This window comes from Marmota monax, unplaced genomic scaffold, assembly GCF_021218885.2.
Source record: "Marmota monax isolate L192 unplaced genomic scaffold, Marmota_monax_Labrador192_F-V1.1 WCK01_AAM20220418_F8-fsc00083, whole genome shotgun sequence".
NCBI lineage: Eukaryota > Metazoa > Chordata > Mammalia > Rodentia > Sciuridae > Marmota > Marmota monax.
In genome coordinates, this window is record NW_026692848.1 from 1,688,082 (window position 1) to 1,708,682 (window position 20,601).

General features: G+C 58.7%; 3 long non-coding RNA genes across 4 annotated transcripts; 2 read left to right on the forward strand and 1 right to left on the reverse strand.

Annotated features, from left to right (window-relative positions):
- Positions 1-291: 291 nt before the first annotated feature.
- Positions 292-8,115, reverse strand: LOC124095916 (uncharacterized). 2 transcript variants are annotated; one of them, XR_006852686.2, is made up of 3 exons: positions 7,488-8,115; positions 4,362-5,483; positions 292-1,625 (listed from the first exon to the last, which is right to left on the reverse strand). It is a non-coding gene; the product is annotated as an uncharacterized LOC124095916 (long non-coding RNA). The 2 variants fall into 2 exon arrangements; XR_006852687.2 differs by having other exon boundaries at positions 292-1,993.
- Positions 5,060-6,595, forward strand: LOC124095919 (uncharacterized). Its single transcript, XR_006852693.2, has 2 exons — positions 5,060-5,168; positions 6,338-6,595. It is a non-coding gene; the product is annotated as an uncharacterized LOC124095919 (long non-coding RNA).
- On the forward strand, positions 7,671-18,855 carry LOC124095918 (uncharacterized). Its single transcript, XR_009227214.1, has 2 exons — positions 7,671-16,573; positions 17,069-18,855. It is a non-coding gene; the product is annotated as an uncharacterized LOC124095918 (long non-coding RNA).
- The last annotated feature ends 1,746 nt before the right edge of the window (positions 18,856-20,601 follow it).

Sequence of the window (20,601 nt, forward strand, 5' to 3'; positions counted from 1 at the left end):
TGGTGTACACTGTGTGGTGTGGTGTGTGTACCTGGTGTGTGTGTGTGGTGTGGTGTGTGTCTAGGTGACACTGCCTTGCACGTGGTGTGGCGTGTGTGTGGCAGCATACAGGCCACTGTTGTGTCCACTCCTGCCTGGTTCCACACCTCCACAGTGGTGAGCAGGGCCTGGAGTGGCTCAGCTGGGCAGGTGGTGGCCCCCGCCTGGGTTCCAAGGACCCCCACCCACTCTGCAGGGTGCTGTGCTACCCACACGCCCAGCGCAGCCCGCAGGGTCTCCCCCCCCCCCCCGTCTTCACCAGCACTTCCCGTGTGTGACTTCGATGGCAGCCCCTCTAACTGGGATGAGAGCACCTCCTCAACTCTTGGTTTGCATTTCCCTGATGGCTGATGACACATAGCTTTTTTGTAGGTATTTGTTGGCCATTTGTATTTCTTCTTTTGAGAAGTGGCCTTGGGGCCTTTTGCTCTTTTGTGTGATGGTGTGAGCGTCTCACATTCCACAGGAATTTGAAACACAGGGTAAAATACCCACCTGTGTACCCAAGTGCTGGTTTTCCAATATGATCGAACCAGAAAACAACGGAGTCGTTCTCTCCAAGGTTTTTCTGCCTGCTCTCGGGCTGGGCCTCCACTTCTCTGTGTACGGACATTTGCATTGACCTGAACTGTCCCCTTGGTCACTGAGGCTTTGTTCATTTTTTAACCTTTCTTCCCCCTAACTGCTTCGTTTTAAATAGATTCTACCAGGAAGCCTTCAAATCAAGTGACCCTTGCTTCTGCAATATTTAACGGCTGCTAAGTTCATCCAGAGGGTTCTCCTGTGCAGATAATATTTCCACAACTCCAGTTCTTTCTCTTTCTTCCTCATATCCAATCTTCCTTCCTTCCCTAATTGTATCTAAACTGCTGCTTGGACATTCCGAAGGCGGACTCCACCCTCTCTCTGTGGAGAGCACACGTGGACCAGCTTGGCTCCTGGCCTCGAGTCACCTCCTGGGCTTCCGGTGTCTGGTGAGGTTTGAGGGCTGCTGAACATCGTGGTGGTGACTGCTGAATGTCTGCACCATCTTCCCCTCTTGAGAACGCTGTACTGTTTTGAGTAACAGGGTAACTCCACCCTTTCCATACCTGGTTTTAGGGCCACTAGGGCAGGTTGGGGTGGCATCTACTCCGAGGCTAAGGCAGCGCCTCTCCTAAGCGATGCCCCTTTTAGGATCCATACTTAATCCTCCCATTTTTTTCTTGTGTCTCTTTTCTTGGGCTTGACAGGAATCTAGTGTGTTTGCAAGTTCTGGAAAGTTTCAGTTTACAGCTTCGCCTAAGTGGTGGGATTCCGTCCTGTGCTTGTGTGGATTCCTGGAGTTCTTTCTATATGACTCCCCACTCTCTTCTCTGCAAAGTCCAGGCACCCAGCTCAGCCAGGGTCCGCCTCTGTCTTCTCAACCTGGCAAGACCCCTCTTCTGCCTGGTGCCTCCCCCGGGGAGGGAGCTGAATTCTCACAGAGCAGGAACAGCCCCAGCATGGCCCTCCTTCCTTCTCCTCAGACCACGTCCTGGGCTATCCGCTGTCCCCCTTCTGAGTCGGGGTCTTCTCAGTTTCTCTCCAGGGCTGCAGGCTTTGGCCTGGAGAGGGAAAGATCAGCCAGTTACTGCATCAGGCTGCAAGCCAACCTTTCCCAGTCACTCATTTTTTTTTTCTAACAAATTAAAAAATGAGAAAAAAAATAATACTGACCCAGAATGCCAGTAACTGGGTAATTAGCAGTGGAGGGGCCCCCACAGGCCACCAAGACTGCCCTTCATCTCACAGGTGGGGCAATAGAGGCTATTCCCCCAGCTACCCTGGAGGAACCAGCGGTCTGTCTTCAGGTGGCAGCGGAGTGCTCCACCAAGGTGTCCTGTGGCCTCAGTGCGTACACCATTCCACATCTGTGACAGCCACTCCACGTCCAGGAGTGGTAATCTGGCATGCAATATTTACAAGGATTGTCCTGGGAATGCAAAGGTGGAATAGGTATCACCTCTGCTCTTGGGAATTAATGATCTTAACACATTGAGCAGTGGGCGAGAATTTAAGAGAAACTGATTTTTAAAAAGCCCCGTGGATCATCACATAATGGAGAAGGTACAAGTAAGGGTCGCGTAAGCAGGAAGCCTGGAGGGCATCAGCTGAAGCAGGCCACCTTGGTCCTCACGGGGGGCTTCTGACTGGAGCACTTGCTGCTCTGTGTGACTTGGAAAAAGACCCGTGGAGCAAGAAGGGCTGCAGCCCCCCACCAGCCCGGGGAGATGGGCGTGTTACCTGTGGTTCTGGAACCCGGGCTGCAGGTTGCCCACGAAAGGCAACCAGGGACCAAGTGCTAGAGGAGCTGTGGCAGGGACAGGGTCAGCCCGGAGGTGGGGGGTGCTGAAGAACCCAGCTGCTCTCTCCTGGGTCTGTGTGCAACCAGCACAGAGGGGCAGCTCCGTGTGGGCCCGGGGCAGACGAGCAAGCTGCAGCACGGCACTGCTCCCTAAAGTCGCACTGCCCTGTGTCCATCAATAACTTCCTCACGCAGCCCAATATGCCTGGAGGGCATCAGCTGAAGCAGGCCACCTCAGTATAAAATGTCCCCATCAGTCCAGCTCCCCTTCAGGAGGTGTGACCGCCTCCTGAACATGCTTCTCATCAGTAGAGAAGCTTGCAGCAGGTAAAACTGTCCCAGAGGGGCTGGGTCCAGGCAGGTGGACCAGAGAACCTCTCCCTGGCTAAAGTGCAGCTGGCAGAGGCAAAGGCGAGGGATGAACGACCTCCGGCTCCCTGCTTCCCAAACCCGGGCTCCAATGCGGATGGTCCCCTGCCCCTGGAGTGGCGGAATCCAAATGCCCAGTGCTGCTCTCACAACCCGCTGCAACCTCTTCCCACCTGTGCTGGAAGCCCAGGGCCCCGAGGAAGGGGTGGCTGAGCGCGCCCCTCGGCCTCCCCTCCACCTCCGTCTCGCTTCCTGGAGGTGCTCTGGCACGCGGCCTAGTCGACCTCTGGCCCTGACGTCTCCCAGCACCTGATGCCTCAGTGCCCCCCGGTCTCCAGCTGTCTCTGGTCCACATTTCTGCGTCTCCTCCTCTGCTTCTCCCTCTCTAGTCAGCTGATTTGGTTTCCTGAATCCTCGCTGGGCAGCTTCCTCCTATTGTCTGAGTGTCACCCTCTGGCAGGATACTGAGGCCCAGGGACACAGAGGACATTGGCTGGGGAGACGGCAGCCCAGCCCATCCACTGGGTACAAGCTGAAGACAAGCAGCTCCTGGAAACAGCCCAGGACACTGTTGAGCCACGCTGGCCACTTGGGGCAGCCCCTCAGACAGGAGTTCTCAGAAGACATTTTTCATGTGACTTAGCATGAAATTAAACTTTTCAACATGATAATGTCCACCCTGTGTCCAGCAATTAAATGGATCTCAGGAGATGATCCAGCCCTGGCCTCTGTGTCAGCTGCGGGCTGCTCTGGCCAGGGACCCCATAGTGTCCTCGGAGCTCCAAGCACATGGCCTCACTCACCTCCCAGGGACTGTGGGAGGTGCCATTACCACTGTCCCCACCTGCAGGGGAGGAGCCCAAGGCAGGAGCCTTCACCCAGGAGAGCCGGGACCCGAGCAGGATGCCACCTCACAGCCCGCCAGACACTCCGTTGTGGGTCTGTGAGCCACGGGCCCACGTGTTCCAGGGGAGGACCTCCCAGGGGCGTCTGCCAACCAGCACAGACAGCTGGTGAACACAGATGCCAACCTGACAGGACAGTGAGAGAGTGGCCATCCTGGCATCGACCGCCCAGCGTGGGTCCACACACAGGGTGTGTCCATGCACAGGCTCAGCTGTGACGTGGTTGCAGGGGAGGCCTCAGAGCTGAGCCTGTGTCTCCAGCAGAATGAGGCAGGGACATGTCCCCAGGAAGACATGTGGCCTCCGCCCAGGCAGCCCCCAGGACCTCCTGGAGCAGAACGGTCAGGCTGAGGGACATTGGCCTGGAGAGCCAGGTCCTGAATTTCCCTGGATAAACCTGGCTGCAGGATACAGAGTTCTACTGAGCTCACAAAGTCACTTCGCTAAGTCATACCCAAATGCTGCATGCAAGGCCAACATCTCCATAGGCTAGACCTTCAGTGGCTCACCAGCACAGAACGGGGGGCTCAGAGGAAAGCGGGTACTCAGGAGGAGAGGGGTGCTCAGGGAGAAGCAGCGTGCTCAGGGAGGAGACAGGGCGTGTGCTGTCAACAGGGAGTAATCCGGGTGCTCGGAAACAGTGCTCGGGAGCCACCAGGCGCACCCCGGCAGCCAGAGGCTCAGATCCAAGCAGCCCACACACATCTGAGGTTGACACCTACCTGGACATGGTCCCAGAAGTGACAGGTCATGAAGGATACAAGAAAACTACGGAAGAGGGAGCTCTGTGTCTAGATGTCTGCCGCTCACACAGTGCAGTAGCCAATCCTGTGGCCGAGCCACACTGCCCAGCCGGGGCAGCCCCTCAGGCAGGAGGGTATCTGTGCGTACATAGTGTGTGACGTGTGTGATGTGTGTACCTACTGCGTGTGTGTGTACGTGTGTGTAGGTGAGACTTCCTGGTACGTGGTGTGTGGTGTGCTGTGTGAGTATCTAGCGGGTGACCAGTGGGCACATGCTGCACAAAGGGCCACACCATAAAGCCCTTCAGTCCTGCAGGCTCTTGGTCTCTGTCCCAGTTGCCCAGCTCTGCTGCCGTGACAAAGTAGCCACAGAGGGTGGGCACGGGACGCAGGAGGCTGTGTCAGTAAACTCTATTTACAAAGCCAGCTGGAGGAGACAGGGGCGGAAGCTCGCGAATTCCTGCTTCAAAAGCAACTCGAGGTCACTTGGGGAAGCTGGCTAAGGTCTCGCGGTTCTCCTTTGCCAACCTCCAGCACACCAGGTTTATAAGTTAGAGCTGGCATGACGAGTCTCTCTGGACGCTCACACTGCTCACGTGTGCACACACTCAGACCACACGAAGGCTCCTCTGAGGGCACTTGCCTTCTTCAGCTTACAGACAGCTCTGTCCCCAACGGGCCGAGCCCCCGGAAGCCTCACCTCCTGCACCATCACGGCCGTGCACGCCTTGGGCTCTCCCTAACGGGCCAGGCCGCCCTCCGCTCCCTGAAGAAGATGTGGAAAAGGTGACAGACTGGGACTGGGCCCGGGGGTGAGGGGACGGAGCAGGGCTTCTGCCAGTCACAGAACAGTGACCGTCAGGGGTCAGGGTTTCCTCCAGGGAGCTGCCTGGGCGCTGGCCAGCTCTCCAGAAGGGATAAGAGTCGGTGCAGTGACTTGGATCTGGAGTGTCGCCCAAGAGCTCCTGTGTTGAGGGGCTGGTCTCCAGTGCAGCAGTATTCAGAGAGGGGGCTCTCGGTGGGCTTGAGCCGGGGGTCTCACCGCATCAGCGACAGATCAGTGGTCTGACGGCGTGGCTGGGAGTGGCAGAAGCGGGAGGCCTGGTTGGAGAAGCACATCACTGGGGTGACCTTGCCCCAGCCCCTTCCTCCTTCCTGTCTCCCCTGCCCCCTCTGCTTCCCAGCTGCCATGAGCAGCCCCCTTCTTCTGCCACCGCGTGTGTGCCCGGAGCCAGCAACCAAGGACCTGTGGGGCCGGGAGCCAAAAGGACTCTCCCTCCTAAGTTGTCTTCCTCAGGTGTTCCGTCCCAGCCACGGAAAGCGGACAAGGACCCGGGGCTGGCGAGGCAGGCCCACGGCCCTGGGTCCCTCTCAGCAGGCATGGGATGGCCACTGGGCAGTGATCACAGCCAGCTTGCTGTCAACAGAAATGGAGTGAACTTTGGTGTTTAAAGGCCATTTGGAACGAAAACGACCACGTTTGATCTATTTGATAGAAGGAGTAGGACATAGGTAGAAAGGAGACACACAGGAAGGACAGGAAAGAGGATTTCAAATTCAGAGTTCCGCCTTCTTTTCCAGGCCGGTCACTCCCTAGGCCTGCCTCCCTCGCAGGCCCGCTACTCCCAGATGCCTGGGCCACCTGTAGATCTTCCTGTGCACTGTTGATGAACTCCCAGTAAACCAGCTGGGCAAAGAGAGAGAGCCTTTCTAGAGGAACCTATAATTTAGGGGACTTTCCAGCACAGTAGACATTGATCAGATCCTCCTGAGGACTGGACACTGTCCAGACCACCAAACTGTCTCACGATCACTGGACGATAACTTCCTACAGACCTTCCCACAGCACCCCTCACCACGCCCCCTGTAAAAGACGAGCTGGGAACCCCAAATGCATCTCTCACTCTGCCAGTGGCCCGCAGTGTCCCTTGAATAGTCTCTATTTTCCTAAATAGACCCATCTCGGCCTTCAACTGGAACTTGGTGGGATTCTTTTCCATCCAGCTGCCAAGCACCCAGCTGACCCGAGAGCCACTCTCTGCGAACTCCTCAGACCCTTCCTCGGAGACCCCCTTCTCCAGGACACAGTGAGCATGCTGGTTCCCAGAGAATGGTTTAGGTCATGAGTCATTCCGTGGTGCCACAATTTCTCCTGCAGTTTCCTTGTTCCTTGGGAAATGATTAAATAAAGAAGCCGTGTATCAGCAGTCAGAGCCAAGCGGGTCAGTGAACGCGCATGGTGGGAAGGAGGAGGGGCGGCCAGCCCTGCGAGGCACGGCACACACAGGGCTGTGGTGTGGCTGATGTACAAGGACGTGGTGGTTGACCACATGTGGAAGGTCGGGGAGCACTGGCCCCTTGAGGTGATGGGGTGGCACCATGATCAAGACAGAGGACTCAGAAACCTCTACAGCAAGTCAAGTCCAGAGGGACAGTGTCTATGCCGCATGGGCCTGTGTCCTTGTCCACCGTGCACATGTGTGCCCACTGAGGGCCCAGGAGGAGGCCCTGCAGTGCACCAGTGCTGGCGGCAGGATGGTCTCCAAGAGACAAAAGGGGGGCAGGGGGCTGGCGGCAGAGCGGCGCCCTCCTGGTCCAGCCCTGGCACGCAGGCCCCACAGCTCCATCACAGTGTGTGCAGCTGTAGTCAAGCCAGGGTCCAAGTGGGCACGAGGGTCCTGCCGCCCGACCTGGCCACAGCCCCGCCTCTGTGTCCAGGAAGGCAGAGGACCAGCCCCTCTGTGGAGGGCACAGAGCGTCCACCGCAGCTGTGGATACTGCAGCGGCATCTTCACTGCCTGCAGGAGTCACGTCTGGGCTGGACACGGGGGCCACGAGGCTGGTGGGCTGGACCAGCGGCCCCGTGGTCTCCTCTGCTGGGTGGGTGCAGGGCAAAAGGCCCAAGCTGTAGCTGTCCTGGACTCCCACCATGGCCCCTAGAAGCAGGCTCAGGCTGCTCTGGTTCTCAACAGCCTCTCCAAGAACCTGCCTTGGAAGAGGCAGGGCAACGTCGACATGCGAGTGGCCAGAGCTGCTGTCCCTACTGAGCGCCAACTGTATACCCAGAGCCCCAGCAAGCTGGGCTGTTCCAATCTGTACACCTACCTTCAGGCTGCACTGGCTCCCACTTCACGGCTGGAGGCAGGTGTTTGAGGGGTGATAACCCCATGGGAACTGGAGCCACGGAGTCCCCGGGGGGACAGTGGGGAAATGCCCGGGCCCAGCCCTCCTCAGAGCCAGCAAGGGCACTGCCCGGTTCAGACCTGCTGTGGGAGCGGAAAGGACCAGAGCCCTGGGTGGACTGGGTCCGGAGGCCTGGCTGCAGCCCCGCCCTGCGCCTTTCATGGGTTGTCCTTGGCCCCAGTGAACAGAGACACAGGTTTCTGAGAACCTGGTCAAAACGTGGAGCCCCAGGACTCCCCTGACCTCCGCCGCCCCCGCGGGAGAGCACGGCGCCCGTTCCATCAGATCTGGGAGGCTTGCCTCCAGAGGCTGTGCTAATCAGGGCCTGGAGGAGGACCTGAAGGGGCCACGCTGTCCTGGGGAGGCGGGCTGCCCTGGGGAGCCTGGGCAGATGCCCACTCTGCCAGGGAGAGCTGCGGTTTGGATCAGCTCCTTGACCCGCTGAGCCACCACGGGCAGGAGACATCCCTCTCAGAACCTCATCAGAAACACTGGTGAGGACCACCTTCCCTGACTGAGCACAGTGGGCTCAGGGAAGGTCCAGGAGGAGACCCCAGAAGCTCCCTTCAGCCCCGCCCTCAGGAGAACCTGGGGGTGGAGGGACTTCCTCAGCAGTGCCCCTGAACACCCCTCTGAGCTGGAGTGGGCCGCTGCTCAGGGCACGCTGGGTGTCCGCAGGTGCCGACCCACAGAGCGGCTGTGGTAAGTGCAGGAGTGGGGCACCTTCCTCAGGAGGGGTCTGTGTGCCTGGGACCAGCACTGTCCTCCAGCACCCAGGACGGAGCACCCAGGGAGGGGGCGAGGAAGGGTCCCGAGAAAGGGGCACTTGAGCCTCAGGCAGTCTCCTGGCCACACAGGGTCTGGTCAGGGAGGGAGACAGACTGGGGAAGGGAAGAGCAGGCTGAGCAGAGGGACAGAGACCTGGAAGTCCAGAGACGCCCTGGACCTGTGTTGGGGGCCTGGCTGAGGGCGGCATGGGGTGGGGGAGGCCAGCAGGAGGGTAGAGGCCGCTGCACCCACAGGAGAACAGCAGCCCCGGGCTCAGGCCTCGAATCCCACAAAGGGCTCGAGGGAGTCAGACGGAAAACAGCATCCTGCCCGCTGAGCCCAGGCCCCCTGAGAAGTCTCGGTAACACTCAGCAAGCCCCCTTCCAGAGGGGAGAGGTTTCAAAGTAGCTGCCAGACTCCGCTCTCCTCCCACGCCCGCCCTCTCCCCCTCTCCCCCACGGAGCCGGAGCCTTCCCAGCAGCCCGCCCCAACATTCCTCCTGGATGTCTCTGCCACTCCCCACATTCCAAACTCCCAGCTCTGCCAAAAGGGCCCACGTGGTGGGGTCGTGCTGCGGCCAGGACCCTCCCACTTCACCCCAGCCCGGCCTCCCCGGGATGCAGTGACCCCTCCCACGGGGGCCTGCGAGGTCACCAGCGCTGGCCTTCCTCCAGCTGGCTTTCCAGGGGAGGACATCGGGGTTCTGAAGGCCTGAAGCTCACCCAGTTCGGGGCCCTCTTTACAAACAAAGAGCTCGGGATGGCAGGTACAGGGTGCGTAGGAGGGGCTCATTCAGAAGGGAACCCTGTGGGGAATCACAAGAGCTGGTGACCGTCCCACAGACAGCACTGCCAGCGCAGGGGAGGGGCAGCTCCAGGCCCCGGGAGGCTCTCCCTGACGCTGCTGACATGCTCAGTTCCCTGCTCTGTCACAGATCACCCAGAACCTCTGCTTCACGTCACCACTGGCGTCACACCGCTGGTGACCCGTCACTCCTGTGAGCTGGAGTCAGGGCCGGAGGCGGCCCACTCTACATGGGCAGCCTGCTTGGGCGCTTCCAGGTGGGGCTCCTCAGCCGGGCCACCCTGAGGGTGGTCCTGGGTCTAGCCTTGTAGTGATGTCAGAGTAACTGGGAATTTTGAACACCACCGCAGCTGCCCAAGCCCTGCCAACCTGGGGTGACGTCCCTGTCTGAACCTCCCTCCCAGTTGCTTGGAAGCACAGGAGTCCTGAGGGCCAGGTCAGCACTTTGCAGGAGCAGAGAGGAGGTTCCAAGGCTCCAAGGGCGAGGGGCCAGGCCAGAGGGCGGTGATGTTCTGGCTAACCTCACCCTGCGTCCCACCTTCCACATGACTCCTATTTCCCAGGGCAGTGTCCCAAGCATGCGGTGGGTGGGAGAAGCGGAGGCCTGGAGGGAGCACAGTCACCCGCGCAGAGGCTCAGGAGTGTCTCAGGGGACTGCACCGCAAGCGACTTCTGTCAATATTAGCAGCAGAGAGAAAGGTGGATGTCAGAGTTTCTGAACGTGCTCTGCCACCTGTTGCCTAGTGGACTGAGTTTCTAAAGCCACCGTAAAGTGCCACCATCAGTGACCTGGAACAGCAGAGGCTGTCCTCCCACTGACTGGAGGTTGAAGTCCAAGATCAAGATGTCAGCAAGAAACCAATTCACTCACCTCCGGAGCTGAATGTCTGCGTCCTTCCCCAAGGAGGTGGTGTGAGCCAGGGGACCCTGGAAGCCACTAGATCAGGAGGGTGGAGCCCTGATGGATGGATTAGCACCTGGGGAAGGGACCCCCGAGACTGACCAAGTTATGTTAAGTGCGTGTGTGAATACGCCGCAACGTACCCTCGCCATGCACCAACTGAGAGAGAGGAGAGCCCGTCCCTGTCATGGTGTGAAAACGTGGCGGGAAGGAGCACCCACAAGCCAGCCAAGGGCCTCGGACACCCCATCTGTCAGCCTCGTGATCCGGGCCCTGCAGCCTCCACAGCTGTGACGAGTGAATTCTGTCCTTCACGAGCAGGGGCAGGGCCTGGAGGAAGTCCTGAATGGGTCACCCTGCGGTCACCACTCCCTCAGGGTTGGTTCTTGACTCCACCATGGAAAAGTCAGGCCAAACACACCCTGGGTCTTCTCTCCATGAAAGAAAAGATGGTCACACGACAGGGACTGGCCTTCCTAAGCAGAAGAGAAAGGGGACGCTTCCAGGTGGGGCAAGATGGAAAGAAGCCCAAGAGGCCTGTTCAGGGACCCAGTGGCCTCTGACTTCGGAATGGCCAGGGCTGGGCCAAGAGGAGCACGCAGAGGAGTCTTGGCGTGTGGGAGGGTGCCAACGGACAGGTGTTTGGGGCTCATGAAGCACTAAAGCCCAAAGAACGTGGAATGTGGGGTACACACTGTGACTCCTGAGTCACGGCCCAGCCAGGGCAGCCATCACGTGTGTCCTCAGCAGTCCAGTGGCCACCAGCTCTGGAGGTGGCCCTTGCCACTCTAGAAAACCTCACCATTTAGTCAGATACAGGGATATCCCGCTGCAGGAGACCAAGTCCATGGCCTGGAAAGGGGCTGGAAACCACCCTGGGTTGTCCCCATGGGTCCCACCCTCGGCATCATCCTCACCCTTGCCCTGCGGAACCACGGGCTGTGCTGGAAGGCGAGCGACTCCAGCCCTGCCTTGCCCGAGTAGAGGCCTGGACTCTGCAGACGCAGACGCACTCCATGGTGAGACCCTGGGCTCCAACATCCCCAAAGACGGAGCTCTCTACCAGAGTAAGGAAGGTTGGTTTCCAGGGAGGTTAGGGATTCTGCAGACAGGCTGGTCTCCTGCAACCGGAATGTGGATAACGGAGACCCTTCCGGCCTGACTCTGCGGGCTAAGACCAAGGGTTCAGACGTTCGCTGCTTGAGCTCTCCAGGACCCACAGCCACCTGCAGACTTGGATGAGCCGCTTGCTCCACAGAAAAAGCAAGGCAGGAGCCCTCTTGATGGGAGACAGGGGCACAGAAGTGGGGGCCAAGAACGACTTCGCACAGCACCTGCAGGTCCCCAGAGAGCAGCTTCCTGCAGTGTGCACTCTCTCCTCTGCCACACCCTCCTCCCCTGCCCAGTGAGCTACAGTCAGGAAGAGCTAGAATCCCTTGCATCCCGCGTCCTGGCTCTGCCCCTCCCCGGACCTACAGAAGTTCCTGGTTCGCAGGTAGGTGAGCAGAGTCTGCGTGGAGCTGGCTGCCAGCTTGTGCACAGCCCTTAGAGGGTGCCCGGTCCACACAGCATACCATCTGGGCTCCAGCCTGCCAGCAGGCCACCCCTGGCACTTGGCTCCACCTTCCTGAGCCCGAGTTTTTGTCTGTTAATAAATGGTGGCAACAAACCTGCTAGGACTATTGTGAATAGAAAGGGAAAGTGCAAGAAAAGAGCTCAGCACAGGAAGCGAGCAGTGAGCACTTAGTAAGAGCGGCCAGCACCTTACAAGGGAGTGAGCTAGTGTCAGATCTGAGGGTTCCCAAGGCAGCTGGGCTATTTGAAAACAAAAACATTCTTTATTTTTTAGTTCTGGCGTGTAGAAAGCTTCCCAGGGTACTTTTGGTAAGAAACAACCAGAAAGACTAACATTTTGTACTTTTGGTGTTTGGTTACAGGACAGGGTGGGGAGAGGTGAGCAGACGCTGTGGACTCTCAGCAGCCCTCAGCGGCCGTCCCCAAATCAGACAAAGGGATCTGTGGACTCTCAGCAGCCCTCAGCGGCCGTCCCCAAGTCAGACAAAAGGGATGGGCCCCACTCCCTGTGCCCCGAGCTGTGTGCAGAGCTCCCCCAGCCCAGGCCTTGCTGGGCACCTGCCTCCTGATGGGGTGTGTGCCCCTCTCACTGCAGAAGGTTGGCGTGAAGAGTCCCAAGTTCGCACCAACAGGCGAGACCTGCTTGAGGCATGGCTCTGGGAGCTCAGGGCATTGTTGAGAAGCACGGAGGCTGGGAGGTTCCAGCAGGGTGTGGCCAGGCTGCCCTGACCCAGACAGGAAGACCCATGGAACATGGGAGGGAGTGCACACCAGTCCTTGCTCTGTAGAAGGAAGTCTGTTTAGCATCGGGCTCCGTGGTGGTGCACACCTGTGATGCCAGCTTTGCCAGGGCTAAGGCAGGAGGATCTCAAGTTCAAGGGCACCTCAGCAACTTAGGGAGGCCCTGTCTCCAAATAAAAGGCAAAAGGACGGGGTGCAGCTCAGTGGTAGAGGGCTTGCTTCATAGAGTGCAGGAGACCCCGGGCTTACCCCCCATACAAAAGAAAGAGGAAGAGGAAGGGAGGGAAGGAAAGAAGGAAACTCAGGGAGGGAGGAGGCGAGATCACGACCACCTGGCGTGAAGCAGTCTCAAGGCCTGTGGCCAGGTCCTCAGGTGCGGGGCCAGTGTCACTCTCAGGGTGGGGGGAGGGCCTCAGTGGGCTGAAGAAGGCCCTGACGGCACAAGAACACAGCAGGCTCTCTGGGGCGGCCGGCTGTGACGATGGGGGCGCCGGCTCTGTACCGTCCCTGTGAGCCCCAGCGCACCAGGGGTTTGCCCTTTGGGGTCCTGCATGCCTGGGCCCTGCCGCTCGGTATTGTTTTCTCAGCTTTTGAAGTTGGCGACGAGAACAGCCGGAGCTGCACGTCGGTCGTTGGGTCCTTTCCAGAAGGGTCTGACTGGTCACTGGAGGACCGGCTGCATTTCCCAGGGCCACAGACCAGGAGCCTGCAGACGGCAGGACTTCCTTCCCTCAGTTCTGGGAGCCAGAACCTGAAGTGTGTCTGTGCAGCCACACACCTGCGGGACAGAGGGGGCTCTCTGAGCTCTCTCCCCTCTCCTGGTGCTGCCACGCCCCTGGTGCACCTGGCGTGAAGAGTCCCAAGTTTGCATCAAAAGGCGAGACCTGCCTCAGGCGTGACTCTGGGAGCGGCACCACGGCCAGTCTTGTCCTCGGAGGTCTCCTGGCCCCTGCCCAGTGCCTATCTTCATGGCACTTCACGCTTCTTACAAGACTCCAGCCACTCCAGGGGGGCCCCCCCGAAGGCCCCACCTCAGCCTGATGGCAGTGCAAAGGCCCTGTTTCCCAACAAGCTCGCGCTCAAGGAGGCGGAGGCTGGAATGTCCTCGCACATTGTGGGAGGACACAGCCCAACCCACGGCAGTGCAGATTTCAGGCACGGAGCATCTGTCAACTGAAGCCCCGGGTGAGGAGCGTCCCACTCTGAACCTCCCTCCACTTTCTCCGGGCCTGTGTCCACTTGAACTAGCCAGGTGGTTTGTTCTGCTTCCTGCCTCACCTCCTCTGAAAGCCCGTCCCTTGAGGCTGGAACTTGGGAAAGGGCTGGTGCTCTGCTTCCTCCCAAGCCTCTCCTGAGTCCAGAGGACTTCCCGTTTTCCGCCCTGAAGGTGAAGTTCACTAGTTACGGGAAGCACCGCCCGGCCCGCCCTAGGCTGGAGGCCTCGCTTGCTTGTCTCTCTCACATGACCACCTCAGGAACCAGTGTGGCACCAGGAGTGCAGGACGTGGACCTGGCTGGGCCTACCGGCTCCTCCTGGCCCCTGAGCACCGTGAAGAGAAAAGAGGGACTTTGAGCCGGGTGGAGGAGAGGCTGCTGAAGAGAGCCGTGAATCAGGGGAGACAAGAAGCTTTTAACCACTGGGCTGCAAAGTCGAGCCACAGAGAAGCAGGTCTGAGTCACGCTTTCTGTCATGGACAGCATTTACCTCGGTCCGGCCAGTGAAAATGCTCTTGCAATACAAAACAAACCAGCCCTGACCGCTTAGTTGAGAACACAGGAACTCGTCTTGGTAAGAGAGGAATTGTCCACCTTGGCGTTAAGGACTTTCTCAGGATGATATTGAGATCCTAGCGGGCCTGGTGCAGGGTACTATGTACACATTGTCATTTCAAAGCCAATGTCAAAGTGACACTCCAGAATCATTTTTCAAAACTAAGAGATATGGGAGAATTTAACACACAAAGACACTGAATCCTTAGAAAAAAACACAAGCTGTCGATGAATGAAGGCCAGAGAGTGAAGGACACACTTTCCCAGGTTAGTATAGAGCAAGCAGGGGGAATCCATGGGCCGGGTACATGTGCCTGTCCCCTTCCTAGAGCAGCAGAGGAGGGAATGGGAGGGATGCTAGGTGACCTCGCGGGATCATTGCACACACTCACTCCCAGAGCAACCGCCGACTCTTCTACGCAAAGTGATGATCAAGAGAAATAGTAAAATGCTGAGTCCGAGGAAGCTGAGCAGGGGCCCACTGTTGTGAAATGGTTGACCCAGGGCAGCACACACCCAGAGGGCCCTGCCGCCTGGCCTCCCTCTGCAGGGTCATCTCAGAATGGAGTGCCCACTGGGGCTGCACTAGGGTGTCCTCGGGAGGGGAAGCAGGCTGTGGTATAGGACAGCAACGGGAACGCGACTGAGGACTCATCATCCGAGACTCACACCTGCGCAGACCTGGGGGAGGGGTCCGGCACTTCAGGTGGCCTCCTGACACAGGCAACAGGCACGCTTCAGATGAGCGGAGGCCACTCTGCCGTGAGGACTGGAGTGCAGCACAGGCTGGCCCCAGGTGCGCCATGTCCACTGGGTCAGTTGACCACCCTAGAGCTTTGAGGAGGAGCAGGGCCCCGGCTGGACTCCACTGTGGCCAGACAGGCCAGGCTCGGTGCCATTGGAGACCTCCTGCACCTCCAGCTGTGACGTGGGAGATGGAGTCCCCGGGCCCAGGCAGGCCTGCTGTTGGCTGCAGGGAGTGTGCCAGCCAGGGAGGCTTCAGAGCAACAGATTTTACTGAAGGCCATGTGTCCATGGTGTGCCGGGCCCTGAGAACAGGAGGCCACGAGGCACAACCTCACCCTTGGGAGCTGAACACACAGCCCCAGACCCTGACACCACCAGGGAGGTCACCCAAGGGGCAGAAGGCACAGAAGCAGAGAAGAGCCAGGGAAGGGGGAGGGGAGACGGGCCTTTCCCCTGAGGACCTGCCTCCGGAGCCTGGGCCTGGGGCTGCACTTGCCCTGTCCGCTCTCAGGTCTACCCGGTGTGGCCCTGGCGCCGAGCACTGGGGAGCGTGGCTGTGGGCCTGAGCCTCTGGCTCTTGCCTGGAGCCTGGTGGACGTGTGGTGCTCTGGGCAAGTCCCTGATCGCTCCTGGACCCTGGTTCCCTCATACGTAGAGTGAGGGGGCTAGCAGAGAGACTTGTATGGCCCCTTGGGGGAACATTATCCTTAGGACTCAAGACCTCCTGAAGATTCGTCCACAGTTTTCTAAGACCGCGTGGGCTCAACTCCACACTACCAGGCAGACTCACCCTGGCACAGATGCCAGTGGCGAACTGGGCTGGAATTCACCCACACAGCGTGTCAGACACAACCCCCAGTTCCTGCTGCACTGTGGATCTGGGGCCACACAGGGCAGAACTGGGGGGCTCCTGCCTCCCATAAGAAAAAGGGGGTGTTTAGTGGAAATTCCAACTGCCCTCCACTCTGCCTTTAGCATCTCGTCCCAAGGGCATCAGTACAGACGAGCATCCCTGTTAGTTATTCCCCAGGGTCGCTACAAGGTGGCGTGACTGCCGGTCCCTCTGCTGTGCTGAGCAGGCCAGCACAGAAACACTGAACAAGCCATGAGCCTGAAAAGTGATGGAGATTGGAGTTAAGAAGAGACACGTCCCCTTCACATGGTCCCTGAGCTGACATGGACCAGGGATCCAGAACTAGATATGCCCTTCCTGCCTGTTGGGACGGGCACCCCAGTCCTCCTCAGAGGAACACACACACACACACACACACTCGACCACCTGCAGTCAGTCCCCTGCTAGGAGGCCTTTCTCCTTTGACACCTGCCCTGGCCAGAGAGCACCCGGAACACAGTGGCAAGGGTTCAGGGCACTGCAGAGGCCCCCCTGGGAGGTGGAGGGGACAGTGGCCTGGGTGCCCTCCTGATCCTCCACTCAGTGCTGATCGAGGGCTTCCTGAGTGTCCTCACCCCTCCCAGTCACCCCCTGTGTGTTGATGAACTCATCACTGTGAGCCCTGAGAAGCAGAGGTGATTGGTCCTCAGTCCTTGCCCTTAGGGTCCCAGACTATAAGGAGAGAAGAAAGGGAAGCTTCACAGTATGTGTAAGTGCTGCCCTCCATCCCCCCGCCCCCAGGCCAGGAAATAACACAGGAGCAACAGGCCGCCAGTCTACTGCGGAGGTCCCAGGAGCCACGCCCCAGAAGTGAGGACCACTGCCGGGACAAGGAGTTTGTGGGTGACTGGGCCCTGGGGGGATAAGGTCTCATGGCTTGTTTCCAGGGTCTGTCTGCTCAAAGGGGAATCCATCTCACCCCTGGGGTCCCACTGTGGCCTTCGCATGGCCAGCCCCAGGTGATGGTTTTCAGACGACTGTGTCTTTAACTGGGTCCAGCACCAGGTCCAGGGAACCATCAAATTCCACAAAAACAAACCGCAATCAGGGGCCAGAGGACAGCAGCCTGCACCCATGCCCCCACAGGCCAGTACCCTCGGGTCTAAGCCAGAGGAGGCCAGGGCCTCGGCCTCCTGCAGCCACGCCCGCCTGTCACCATGGCTGCAGGTGGGTCTCCAGCTCCTTAATCATGCCGGCAGAAACAAATGTGTTGCTCTGATCTGCAGACGGTTCCCACTTTACTGACGCACAGTGAGCATGGATTAGTCGCATGAACTACAAAAGGGGCCTCTCCTCTCCTGGCAGGTGTTCAGCCTCTGACTGCAGTCAGGCTCACAGCGGGGTCCTCCGCCGCCGCCAGCACCGCGGAGCCAACAGGAGGGATGCTGGAATCCGTGGCGGACCCAGGATGCTCCCAAATACGGACCCCGCCCGCAGGTGCCTCTGAAACCAGAGCTCCTCTCCTCAACACCCCAACCAGAGGTAGCAGAGCTGGAGGGTTAGCGCTCCAAGGTACGCTGTAAGAAAAGCCAGGGGTGCAACAGCGTGGATCCTCCAAGGCCATTTATATAACCCAAGGGTGTGTGTGTGTGTGTGTGTGTGTCCAAACGGGGAGTACAGGAAGGCAGTCACTGGTGTGTGTGTGTGGGGGGGTGTGTGGGTGTGTGTGTGTCTCCAAACGGGGAGTACAGGAAGGCAGTCACTGGTGTGTGTGTGTGGGGGGGTGTGGGTGTGTGTGTGTCTCCAAACGGGGAGTACAGGAAGGCAGTCACTGACCCGTTGGTGTCTTGGGTGTTATGAGTTGGTGTGGCCAGGGCGCAATTTGCTCTGTGGTCCTGACTTTTGTGGTCGAAGACTTCTGGCCTGCAGAGACCCAAGTGGCTGACTGGGTCAGTCTGGGAGAATCCCATGGCTGCTCTAGCCTCTGACCAAAAGGAACAGGCACATCTTAGAAACCAGCAGGACTATCTGCCTCCGTGTAACTGTGAGAGACCTCTTCCTCCCTCACGACTCACGTGATAGACAGCAGGAAGGAACCAGGAACATGGTCCTGCTGCCATTCCTCTTAGTGGTAGATCAGGGATGGACGGTGTAAAGAGCAGGCTGCACCTGCCCTGGGTGACTCCATGGTGTGTAGGACAGCAGTCCTCAGGCTGTGCCTGCCCTGGGTGACTCCATGGTGTGTAGAACAGCAGTCCTCAGGCTGTGCCTGCCCTGGTGACTCCATGGTGTGCAGGACAGCAGTCCTCAGGCTGTGCCTGCCCTAGTGACTCCATGGTGTGCAGGACAGCAGTCCTCAGACTGTGCCTTCTGTGGTGACTCCATGGTGTGTAGGACAGCAGTCCTCAGGCTGTGTCTGCCCTGAGTGACTCCATGGTGTGTAGAACAGCAGTCCTCAGGCTGTGCCTGCCCTGGTGACTCCATGGTGTGCAGGACAGCAGTCCTCAGGCTGTGCCTGCCCTAGTGACTCCATGGTGTGTAGGACAGCAGTCCTCAGGCTGTGTCTGCCCTGAGTGACTCCATGGTGTGTAGAACAGCAGTCCTCAGGCTGTGCCTGCCCTGGTGACTCCATGGTGTGCAGGACAGCAGTCCTCAGGCTGTGCCTGCCCTGGTGACTCCATGGTGTGCAGGACAGCAGTCCTCAGGCTGTGCCTTCTGTGGTGACTCCATGGTGTGCAGGACAGCAGTCCTCAGGCTGTGCCTGCCCTGGTGACTCCATGGTGTGTAGGACAGCAGTCCTCAGGCTGCACCTGCCCTGGTGACTCCATGGTGTGTAGAACAGCAGTCCTCAGGCTGTGCCTGCCCTAGTGACTCCATGGTGTGTAGGACAGTAGCTCTCAGGCTGTGCCTGCCCTAGTGACTCCATGGTGTGTAGGACAGTAGCTCTCAGGCTGTGCCTGGCCTAGTGACTCCATGGTGTGTAGGACAGCAATCCTCAGGCTGTGCCTGCCCTGGTGACTCCATGGTGTGTAGGACAGCAATCCTCAGGCTGTGCCTGCCCTGGTGACTCCATGGTGTGTAGAACAGAGTTTTCAGGCTACAGATATTAGTAATTATGTTTGAAATAAAAAAATCTGTGATTGCCCAGCTTATGCCTACCAGGTGAGGAGTGTTTGGTGAGCTGCAGCTGCTGGAAGTGCTGTACCTGAGAAGGGATTGCTATCCCATGCCCTTCTGACATTGTGGAGAGACACACATGCTTGGCCCTTGCTAATGGCACGGCTCATTCATGAAGGGTTTGGGGGACTTCTGCACAGAGAAGGAAGGGAGAAGGAGGCAGGAATGGGGGTCATGTCAGAAGGTAGGCGAGCAGCCATGGGTCCCAGCAAGCCTCAGGCCAAGTCCACAGTCCTCCTGGGACCCCTCCCTGCCCACACTCCAGAAGAGGCTTCAAGACCCCACTCTTGTCAGCACACCTCCTGAGCCAGCTGGAGTGAGCACAGGGCCCATGCCCAGGGCCGACTGCGTGTACTGCGTCTTCAGCGACTGCTAGTGCTTCTAGCTGCACACTTGCCATCTGATTAGAGGCAAAGTTGATCTATTTTAACTTCACACTCCAAGTTATTCGTGGAGTTTAGTCACAGCCCTATATAATAGAAAACCACCACTGCCTACAGTCATTTGAAGCCACAAAAACCCTCTCTTTGCACTTTCTATTTGCACTGTGGCCTGCAGGCTCCTGCAGCCGTGGTCTCCTGCCCTGCAGGTCCCTCTGGTCTGGGAGGCCTGGTGCACTGGCTGTCTGTGCCGTCCCTGGATGCCAGCCCCCTCCTCCTGTGCCCACGGGACCAGCCCTGCACACCAGGCCCTCTCCCAAGAGCCCCACCGGCTCCTGAACCAATAAAAGATCACATTTTAATTGAAAGTCACTGTGGCGGCCGTAGGCAGAGGTCTGTTTGTCCTGCGCCTGTGCTGGGGGTTAGCTTCGGCTTGTAGAAGTGCCCACCTCAACTCTGCTGGAAACAGAGTCACACGTGCACACTGCCAAATTTTCACTTAAACATCGGTTTTTTAAAAACCAACACTTCACTTGGTTCAAACTGTAAACCAAAGGTCACACGTGTCCAGTCTCCCTCCCACACTGACCCCAGCCAACAATCTCCTCTGAAGCCACACGGATCTTTCCAGAGATGCTTTGGCATATACAATAAATACATCACATAAAGGAGACCAAAAAATTGCCTGCAGCTTCACACTTGGGATAAGAGCCATGTGGGTGTGGTGCGATCAAGGTTCGGCCTTTCCCAGGATTAACTGAGTTTTCCTCCCGGCCTCCTGAGCCTTGCTGGGCCGGGCCTGTGGTGCCCACCGTGCAGTATGCCAATCGTGAAAGAGAAAGGGTACTTCTGAGGTGGCTGGCGGGAGAGTGGCCTCCACCTGCCTCCCTGAAGGGGGTCCAGGGGTGTTTATGGGTGGAGGCCCGAGGAAGGGGAACTGGAGGCCATGAGGAATGGTGACCAAACCACCAGCCACCAGGACACGGGGCACAGGTGTCACCTATGCTCAACTAACCTTGGTGATGTTTCGGGTCAACCGAAGCCAGGAACTAAGAGTGGAGACGTAGCTAAGGCTGAGAGCAGCGCTCACCGGGCTTTGCAGGCTGCGGAGCACGTGCCCTGTGGAGAGGCACCTCGCCATGAACTCTCCTGTTTTCACGGATCACTCTGGAGAGCTGAGTGGCGGGACGGACCCCGGCCCTCCTGGGCAGTGGCCTCCTGAGCACCAGCTTGCGGCCTGCTGTGCGCTGTGCCATCGGGTCAGCGAGAGGCTCCCAGGGAGAACGTGGGGCCTTCCTGGGAACCACATGCTTCCTTTCCCCTCCTGTCCTCCCCCAAACT